General features: G+C 35.3%; 1 protein-coding gene across 5 annotated transcripts in view; it reads left to right on the forward strand.

The window, feature by feature from the left end:
- Positions 1-1,903: 1,903 nt before the first annotated feature.
- LOC106468186 (serine/threonine-protein kinase D1-like) overlaps positions 1,904-9,322 on the forward strand; it is a 121,961-nt gene continuing 114,542 nt past the window's right edge. For 2 of the 5 annotated variants that reach the window (XM_022396495.1, XM_022396494.1), the window contains exons 1-2: positions 1,904-2,064; positions 3,807-4,029. The gene's annotated coding sequence lies outside the window, so the exon portion shown is untranslated. Of the gene's footprint in view, positions 2,065-2,245; positions 2,490-3,806; positions 4,030-4,754; positions 4,859-9,322 lie in introns of those variants that run through there. The other 3 variants (XM_022396496.1, XM_022396498.1, XM_022396497.1) reach the window with 3 other exon arrangements.

Here is a 9,322-nt window from a genome sequence, read left to right on the forward strand (position 1 = left end):
ACTTATCGAGGAACCTCGCGATTGTCCGAGTGTTTGCTAGGCGCCCTGTTTTTAAGTATATAAGCCCGGCAAATAAAGCCAGCGATAGATAGATATGCAGATAGACTGAAGATATAGATAATTGAGTCAAGCGAACAGTAGGCACTGTAAGTAAAGTGTGTGAACCACTGTGATTTATAGCGTGTGTTATAAAGGTTGTTAAGTTTAAGGTGACTGTGGAAATTCTGTGTATTACAAAGTTGCATCGAGAAAGAATAAACTAGTTTTAATTAAGAAAGGACTTGTATCGCTGAAGTTCTTTAGAGAGAATTTATACCGGAAATTAAGGAAATTATCAAACGAGCAGAAACGTAACAGTATGTAGTACGAGGGACAAACTTAGCCTTAAATATAGCAATAAATCCCAGTAATGTAGTATCAAAAAGACCAAGATCTACATTCTGTACTACAGTTAGCTAAATGATCATGTGCAACCAACAAAAACAACAATAGCTTCTTTCTCTCTTTGCCATACACATTAAGAAGTGCCATAACTGCTTAATTGCTTACAGAATTACTGCTCCCTCCTAAAGATAGTGAAAGCTGAGGAACTTACTTGAGAACTTCACTGCTTCTAAAAGGGGGAACTATAATAAAGACTATTATTTTGAGAAACATTTATATTTATATAATTCACAGAATATAAACAATTACATAATATATTTTAAGTTATACTATATGTAATAACAATAGAAGTAAATTTTACTATTTGTGTTTAGAAAAACGTCTTATTTTACTTTCACTATATGTTTCAAATGAAAATTGCAGGATTTGAGTTATAAATACCCCCCCCCCCCCAATTTGATTCTAAATGTACCTCAAGCAATTAGAGTTACTATCCTTTTGTCATATGCCACATAATTAATACAAATCCAGAAAAACAACAAAACAAATTACATAGTGCAGACATAGCTTCTTCAGATTATTTCATTTAATTTAAACAATGTTTATAAAGGAGGGAAACAAACTATTCTCTTCATATATCAGAAGGGGAGCATTATATTTAGTGTTATAATTTAAAGTACTTTGTTAATATAGTATATAAGTATACTAAGTGTTTTTTACCCCTTATTTGTATTCTTGTGGGACAAGAAAGTATAGTTGTTTTTTATTATTATTTCCGCGCAAAGCTACTCGATGGCTATCTGAGCTAGCCATCCATAATTTTAAAATGAACTAGAGGGAAGAGAACTATTCAACACCACCCAACGCCATCTCTTGGGCTACTGTGTACCAACAATTAGCGAGATTGACCTTACCATCGTATCGTCCTCATCATTGAAAGATAACTGCTGGGTTTCGATTCTGCGATCCGTAGATTGTGACTCGAGTACTCTAGCTACCAGGCAATGCCAAGCCTTTACGAGAGGGCTGTGAAAAGTTTGTTTGTTTGTTTTGAATTTTGCGCAAAGCTACATGAGGGCTATCTGCGCTAGCCGTCCCTAATTTAGCAGTGTAAGACTAGAGGGAAGGCAGCTAGTCATCACTACCCACCGCCAACACTTGAGCTACTCTTTTACCAACGAGTAGTGGGATTGGCCGTAACTTTATAACGCCCCCATGGCTGAAAGAGCGAGAATGTTTGGTGTGACGGGGATTCGAACCCGCGACCCTCAGATTGCGAGTCGGATCTAGTTTTCTGTATGATAATACATGCTCTTCGCCACAGGCAAATCACCACATAGCATCAAATCGATGTGTTTCCTTGCTATCAAATTATAATACTTGTGCTTTTACAAGGTATGGCAGAAAAGCTTGAGCGATGTTCTGATTGGGTGGATTCTTTGTAGCTGTACGCACTCTAGTGAGTAGTTCAAACATTTTGGTTTATGTTTTAGTAAACGTTCATGAAAAATTTCTAAAGCGAAACGTTGAGTGTCTAATTAAATAGAAACAACATTTTGGTGTTATTAGATCGTTTATTTCTAGTATTAATTAAAGTGTGCAAAATGTTTATAAGAGATCGCTGAAACAGTGATAATAATTTAGTATGATGCCAGTACAGTGTTACTGACGTAAATAACAGTGAGTTCAAAATAATGTTTTGATGACATTAAGACTTAATAATGTTATATTTTATCATACTTTAGTTATCTATAGTATAGTTGTATTTGGAAGCAAAAGAAAAGAAAAAATATTTGCATCTCTACTGATATTTACTGCACTATTACTAGTACTATTGATATTACTGAGACAGATAGTAGTACTAGTAGTTTGTAGCATGCGAAATTATTTTTAATTTATTATAAAATTATTATTTTTTTAGTAGCACTAGTAACTAGCCAATATTATTATTAGCCTAATTTACTAATAATAGACTTTCGGTTAGTTTAGACTTTTAGGTTATAAAACTTTAACTTGCAAAATATCTTGTAATAACACTATTAACAGTAACCCAGACTTCCATTTGTTCTAATTTTTGTTAAAGCCTAAAAATATCAAGAACAATGGTGGGTCTTAACACAGTTCTTTTGAACAAGTTGAATAATAACTAATATCAATAAATTAGATTTGCCCTCATTGCTCCAATTCTGTGATGAGACCACTGAAGTTTTACTATACTATTTAACTATTTTTTAAGCTTACGTTATTATGTGAAAAATACTGACATTGATAATTGAATTAATTGAAGTTTAAACTCAGACTGATTGTTTAATACTCTTGAATAATCTCCCTATTAATGTTTAATTGAATGATAGAATGAAAAAGTTAGAAAAGTGCACTTGAAATTAAGTATTATGAGTAATAAATTTAATTTGAAAGCCCTGGTTAAAGCTTGTTGTTAGGGAGAATTATTTTTATGTTAGGTATACTATTTTTTAAATGGTTAGTGTGATTACTTGGTGGATATATTATTGATATTTTAACTTCATTAAACTTTGGTTAAATATCATTGAATTTTTTTTTGGTTAGCATTATAATTTCCTAGCTTGTGGAATGCCTTTCATGATGGTTTGGCATGTCCTTTAGTAAGTACTGTACATGGACATAAAATGCATCTGTTTATTCAATTTGTTTTTGCTATTTTATTTGGTTATTTAAGTAAGGTGTGATTTCATTGGGCTAAATAGCCCTTTCTGTCACATTGCCCTGATATTTGTAAAATAAATGAATGCATTCATATCTAATAAATGTTAAGATTAAACAAATAGCACACAACTCATCATCAGCTAAGCCATTTTGTTAATTTATAACTGACAGAGAAATAATTTTGGCAAATCACAGGTCTGGATCTATAGGCTCCAAAGCTTAAACTTACTAACTATTATACTGAGTTTCAGAGTTCTAGTAATTTCATCCACTATTCTGATTAACATAGATATGGTTGAAAGATAAGCATGAAAGAAAGGACTTGTATGTTAGAGTTAATGTGTTCTTACTCAATAATTGATAACTAGTACTGGAGGTTTTTTGGACATATTTGTCAAACTCACTGTCATTATTTGAAATATTACTTACAAGAAACTAAATACATAAAAGTGTTTATGTATTAGATATAACAAGACTGATTGTTGAATATGAACTTGTTTTATATCATGATTAGTCATTTGGATTTGGAGAAATTTCACAGACTTTTTGCTTTTTTATTAATAATAAAAGCCACACCAAATTACTTATTTTGGATTTGTTTTTCAGAGTTTATAATAATTATATAATTCAGATTATAATAGCTGTGAATGTGTCAGTATAGCCACAAAATGTTGCTTGCTTACTTTATTTTAATGAAACTTTCATGTTAAAGTGAGAAAAAAAAAAGTTCTTTATAGTTTGTAGGTTGAGTCATCATGAACACCAATGCAAAAGACACCAGTTAGACATAGAGGAGTTTGCTTCTGATTTTGAGTGTTACTAGATGTGGTCAGCTGTTGTGACAAAAGAAATTTCAAATACCGGTCTGTACAGAACACTTATATATCTGCAGGCTTATCGAAGAAGATTCTGCTTGAAATCACCAAGATTTAATTTTAATAATAAAAAAAAGAAATATAAGTGAGTACCTTATAGTACTTTGAGAAATTGCTTTACATTGTATAATAGATTTTTTGTGGTACAAATCATAAGATTTCTATGATGATAATGTTTGTTTTTTTATTGAGGATATCTTGATGTTATTTGATTATAACATACATATCACATTCTGAGATTTTCATTCCTTAATTATTATTTATAAAGTCCGTTTTTTCCTCGATTTAAAGCTATGTTGTTATTTTTTACTTACAAAACTTCATATTTTGTAACTCCTATATACAAGTCTACATTATATTACAAACACTAACTGTTTTAATATGCAAAATTATTAATATGCAAAACCTTTATTTTTAAGTTTATTTTTCTCTTTTCTCTGTATGTTTGATTTTAATTTTGCCATACAAGCACACCAGTCACTGTTAACTTTCACTTTGCTTCCATCATGTTCTCTCTTTCTACTCTTTAATGGTTGACAATGTGATCTTTCACAAATTTCATAAAATTTTAAGGATGTCCCTTCCAGCTTCCAACTCTAACCACCTCTTACTTCTCACCTAGTCATCCAATCTTTTCTTGAACTCAGTCTAAAGCCTTGCTGCAGACAGAACAAAGTAATTTCCATCCTATCACATGCAGCTCACTATAGATGGATGATTATTGGTGTTTTGGTAATCAACTAATCATTAGACCCATTAACTGATTAGTACAGTGTTCCTTCAACTATGATACATACAAGCAAAAAAAGAAGGTTGTTGGAGATGCTGCCAGACAGTTGCCTTCCCTCTAGTCAGCAGTTAAAAATTAGTGACAATGGCAGATCATCATTGTAGCTTTACCATAATGAGACATGGTGAGTAAGATTGTTGGCAACAGTTCAGTTACTTGGGTAGTTGGAATAATAAAGTAATATTTGAAAACATTAATTTTTATTAGCTGATTATTTTTGTAACAGTCAATTTAATCATAATTTTGATGAATAACTTATTGGAATTTATGTGAATTGATTACTTTATGTGACACTAATCAATGTAGTTGCAGCTCATTCATAGTAATTACTATATTGATTAATTGATTAAATTTACCAGCTCTACATCTCATTTTCCCTGATTTCTGTAATACAAACTTCAGGCTTGAACGTGTTTGTCTCTTTGGACAAATGCAGAAATTGAAGAAATTTCAATGGATGTATATAGCACCCATATGGTGACAGAAAATCCTCACTATTGCTCAAAGCACACTAGACAATTTTATTCTTTTGCTTCATTTTTTTTATTTTAAGTTAAAATATTTATATTACTAAATTTGACAAACTGTGAATAAAATAAGACATGGAAAAGTAATTTCAAGAATGTAGGGTCACTTCAAAGGGTCCTGGCATAGCCTGCAGGCAGGTGCACTCATCTCACAATCTCTGAGTCTTGGGTTCCAATCCTACTACCAAATATGCCCTTTTAGCCATGGGTACATTATAATGTGATGATCAATCCCACAATTTTCTGGTACAGAGTAACCCAAGAGTTGATAGTGGGTTGTGTTGACTAGTTGCTTTTCCTCTACTCTATCACTTCTAAATTAGGTTCGGCTAAAGCAGGTAGCTTGAGTAGCTTTGCACAAAATTCAACAAACATTTCAAAGAAACACACAGTAATTTAAGATATATTTAGTAAACACTGGCTGTAATTACACAGTTTATTATAACAGTAATAAGAATAGTTTGTTTATACAGTAACATTGGTTTTCAGTAAAATATAATTTAAGCATGTGACGTTGGTGGATTTATATGCTTTATGTTAAGCCAAAATTGTTTTCTATACATGAATATATTTTTGGTTAGATATAAAATTGCAATAGATACAGCTGGAATTTCATAACAATTAAATGAAAATTTTAAAACAAAAAAATTATTCATTCATTATGTTTAATAATAGTTTAATATTCACTACCTCAACTGTTGAGGAAGTCATACACAGTATCTAGCAATGTATGCAGAGATCACAGCACTGCACTGTTGAGCTAGTTGATGTTGAAGATGCCTACAATTAGTAGATAATGGGCATTTTGGCAATGAAGTTAAAGGCTGGGAGTATTGGACCTTCTTTTACTATAGATATTGGCTATTCTAGTACCAGACACTGTCAGTGGAAATTTAGCAAATGGAGATCAGAAATTTTTTAAATCAGCTCTGGCTTGTCACAAGCATCCCTGCTTCTGGGTATTGGCTACCAGATCTTACACAGATCTTAATCTGATGAGAGGGAGGGCAGACAGTGCAGTGATACAGAAACTGAAATCAGTCAGTTTGCAAGACATGGATTAGTGAGGCCAAGAAAGATATAGAAAAGATATGTCCACTGTAAAAATCAAGAGTATTGGATATGTTTAGGCAGAGGGAAGTAAGTTAAACACAATGAAGAATGGCTGGAAGATGTGGAGGGAAAGGTCAGGACTGGTCAAAACAATCAAAATCATTGTAATGGATGTATGAGCAGAGACCAACATTGATCATAGCAATAGATGGCTCAATCAGGAAAGACATGACTACATGGTTAGGAGCTGTGCAAAGAGATAGACGTTTAGTGTTTGAATGGTCAGCAACCAAAACTGAGTGATAAGCTCATGTAAAGCAGTATATGAATCATATGAGGACTTGTTTGTTTGACCAGTAACAGTAAAGATAGTGGCAGGACAATACTCCTGACAGTCTTTCCAGACCTCATTACAAAATGAGAAACAGGTTTTATCCAAAGATGAGAATAACCTTTAAGAGACTTCCAGGCCATAACAGCATATCATTTAAAGAGAAGGTAGACCATCTTAATTGACAAGACACAGTCTTTGGGCAACCTCTTAAGATTTCTGAATGATATCTTCAATAAAATAGTATGTAGACTAAGGGAACAGAGTTACACTGGTAAACCAAAAGACTAGAGAGAAGATGGTAAAATTATAGAAAAGGGAGCAATTGCAAAAGTATGTGTAAATGAAAGATGCTAGGAAGATGAAATTGAATTTGTCATTATTGCTATAAGAACTCTGTAAAGGTAATTGGAAAGAGAAGAGCCATTTCCAAATTTATCAAGTGTATAAAAGCTGTAGAAGTAATACTATTCAAATCATCTTGTATACATTGGTACCTTGTGTTTAAAATTGGAATAATAATAAAAACACATTACACATTAATTAATAATAATAATAAAGTAAAAGTGAATACTGTCAACCATTTGTCTTCATGTTGTTATTGGTTTGGGAATAAGGTACATTGCAAATCTACCTTACAAACATATTGCAATGAGCCTCCACAATTGGAAGAAGAAGAGCCTGTACCTTGGCTAGTACTAAACTCCTCTAGCATGCAAATATATAAATTAGATGCTAGTATTGTTATATTAATTTATTTTAATTTTATTTTTTTCTATGATGTCCAGATCATAGACTTGCCCCTCAACGTGGATTCCTGTACGTGGTGAGGGGACCTCCCAGGGAAGGTTCTGTATTTTCAGTTACTTTCTCTGGGATCTAAACATCCACCCACGTGTTTGCCGTGCGTGGTGACCCGTGAAGGGGAGGAGAGGATCCTGGTGGTTGAGTGGTGTCTGGGGCACTGCAACACACCACTTTGGCCTTGAATTCCTGTAGATAGGTGGCCTTGGGGTGGCCCCCCTAGGGTCAATCGGCTGGTCCACTGGGGCTAAGGTCAACTGAGTACCAGTGTTGGGCGTTCTCAACAGGTGTTGTGGACATTGTGTCTGATACTGGTGTTTGGGTATAGTGCTCAGGAAACCTGGCGTTGCTACAGTGTCCTTGTTTGACATTGTAGTGCGTCCCCTCTTAGGACTCCATGGTGGGTGGGGTCAGTGGGCACTGAACCTCTCTCTTTAATTATGGATCCCCCATTCCAAATAAAAAAAATGTTAAAAATCTGCAAATTGGTAAATGACCATGCCTAGAAGACTCTGAACAGCAGTCTCCATCACAAAGTACACCTGTACCTCGCTTTTTGATCCTGCATTCACTGTCTGATAAATCTTTAGGGCAAATGTCTCCCTTTTTTTATTCAGAAGGGCTTGGAGAGGCTTGCTGGTTCTCCAAAGTCAGTTAAGAAGCTCCATTCTGGAGACATCTTAGTAGAAACTTCCACAGTTAAGCACAGTGAACTTCTCTTGAATTCAAAGGCCATTGGGGATATACCCATTGAGGTTACTCCCCACACTTCCTTGAACTCCTCAAGAGGAGTTATCGTTGAGAAGGACTTGAAATCTATCCCCGAGTCGGAGATCCTTGCTGGTTTCTTCAACCAAGGAGTTTCGGCAGTTCGAAGGATCTCCACTCATGAAGATGGAATTATAGTGCCGACCTCAGTTTTGACTTTGACATTTTCATCACTATGTCCACCTCTGCCATTAAGGCAGGTTATTTGAACTGTAAGGTATGGCCCTATATTCCCAACCCTCTCCGATGTTTTCAGTGTCAGCGGTTCGGTCACTCAAAGACATCTTGTCGTGGTTCTGTGATGTGTGCTTGTTGTGGTGGCAAGGACCATGACACCTATGAGTGCAAAATGGACCCTCACTGTGTTAATTGTAGCAGTTCCCACCCCTCCTACTTTAAGTCTTGCCCTAAGTGGGTGGAGGGGAAAGAGGTACAGCGTTTGAAGACTCTTAACAACATCTCTTATCCTGAGGCTCGGAAGCTATTGTTCCCTCTTACATCTCAGACATATGCCTCTGCACTACGCTCCACTGCTACAGTGGGAGTGCAGACGGACCTTTCTGTGCCTCTATCTGAGTCTTTTTCATGCCATGTGTGGGGTCTTCTGCCCTCCATGGATATTAGAGTCAATAGATCTACAGCTACTCCAATCTCTGTCCCCACTGTTCCTTCCAGTGGCTGCCTGGGTCAACCTCCTTGGGCACCAGTCACTGGTGTCCGTGCGAGTCCTTCTTTGGCCCCTAAATGCAGGACGATTAATCGATCACGTCCTCAGTCATTGGATTCTCACTCTGATGACGGAGATCTGCCCGCTCATTCAAGGGCAGGATCCATGGAGGTCGATCGTCCTCCATCTAGTAAAGAAAAATGGCGTGGTTGTTAACCGAAGGGGTCTCCACCCTGTTCTCCTAAACATACATAAAAATGGCCACTTTGATACAGTGGAACTATCGAGGTTTTCGTTTTAATCTTGATAACATTAAGTCCCTGATTGACTCCTATCATCCCGCGTGTCTCTCCTTACAGGAAACATTTCTGAAACCTGCCGATACAGTCACCCTTCTGCAGTTTTCTTTGTACCGGAATGACAGGTTGTGTGATGGGC

The sequence above is a fragment of the Limulus polyphemus genome, unplaced genomic scaffold (assembly GCF_000517525.1).
Source record: "Limulus polyphemus unplaced genomic scaffold, Limulus_polyphemus-2.1.2 Scaffold2907, whole genome shotgun sequence".
NCBI lineage: Eukaryota > Metazoa > Arthropoda > Merostomata > Xiphosura > Limulidae > Limulus > Limulus polyphemus.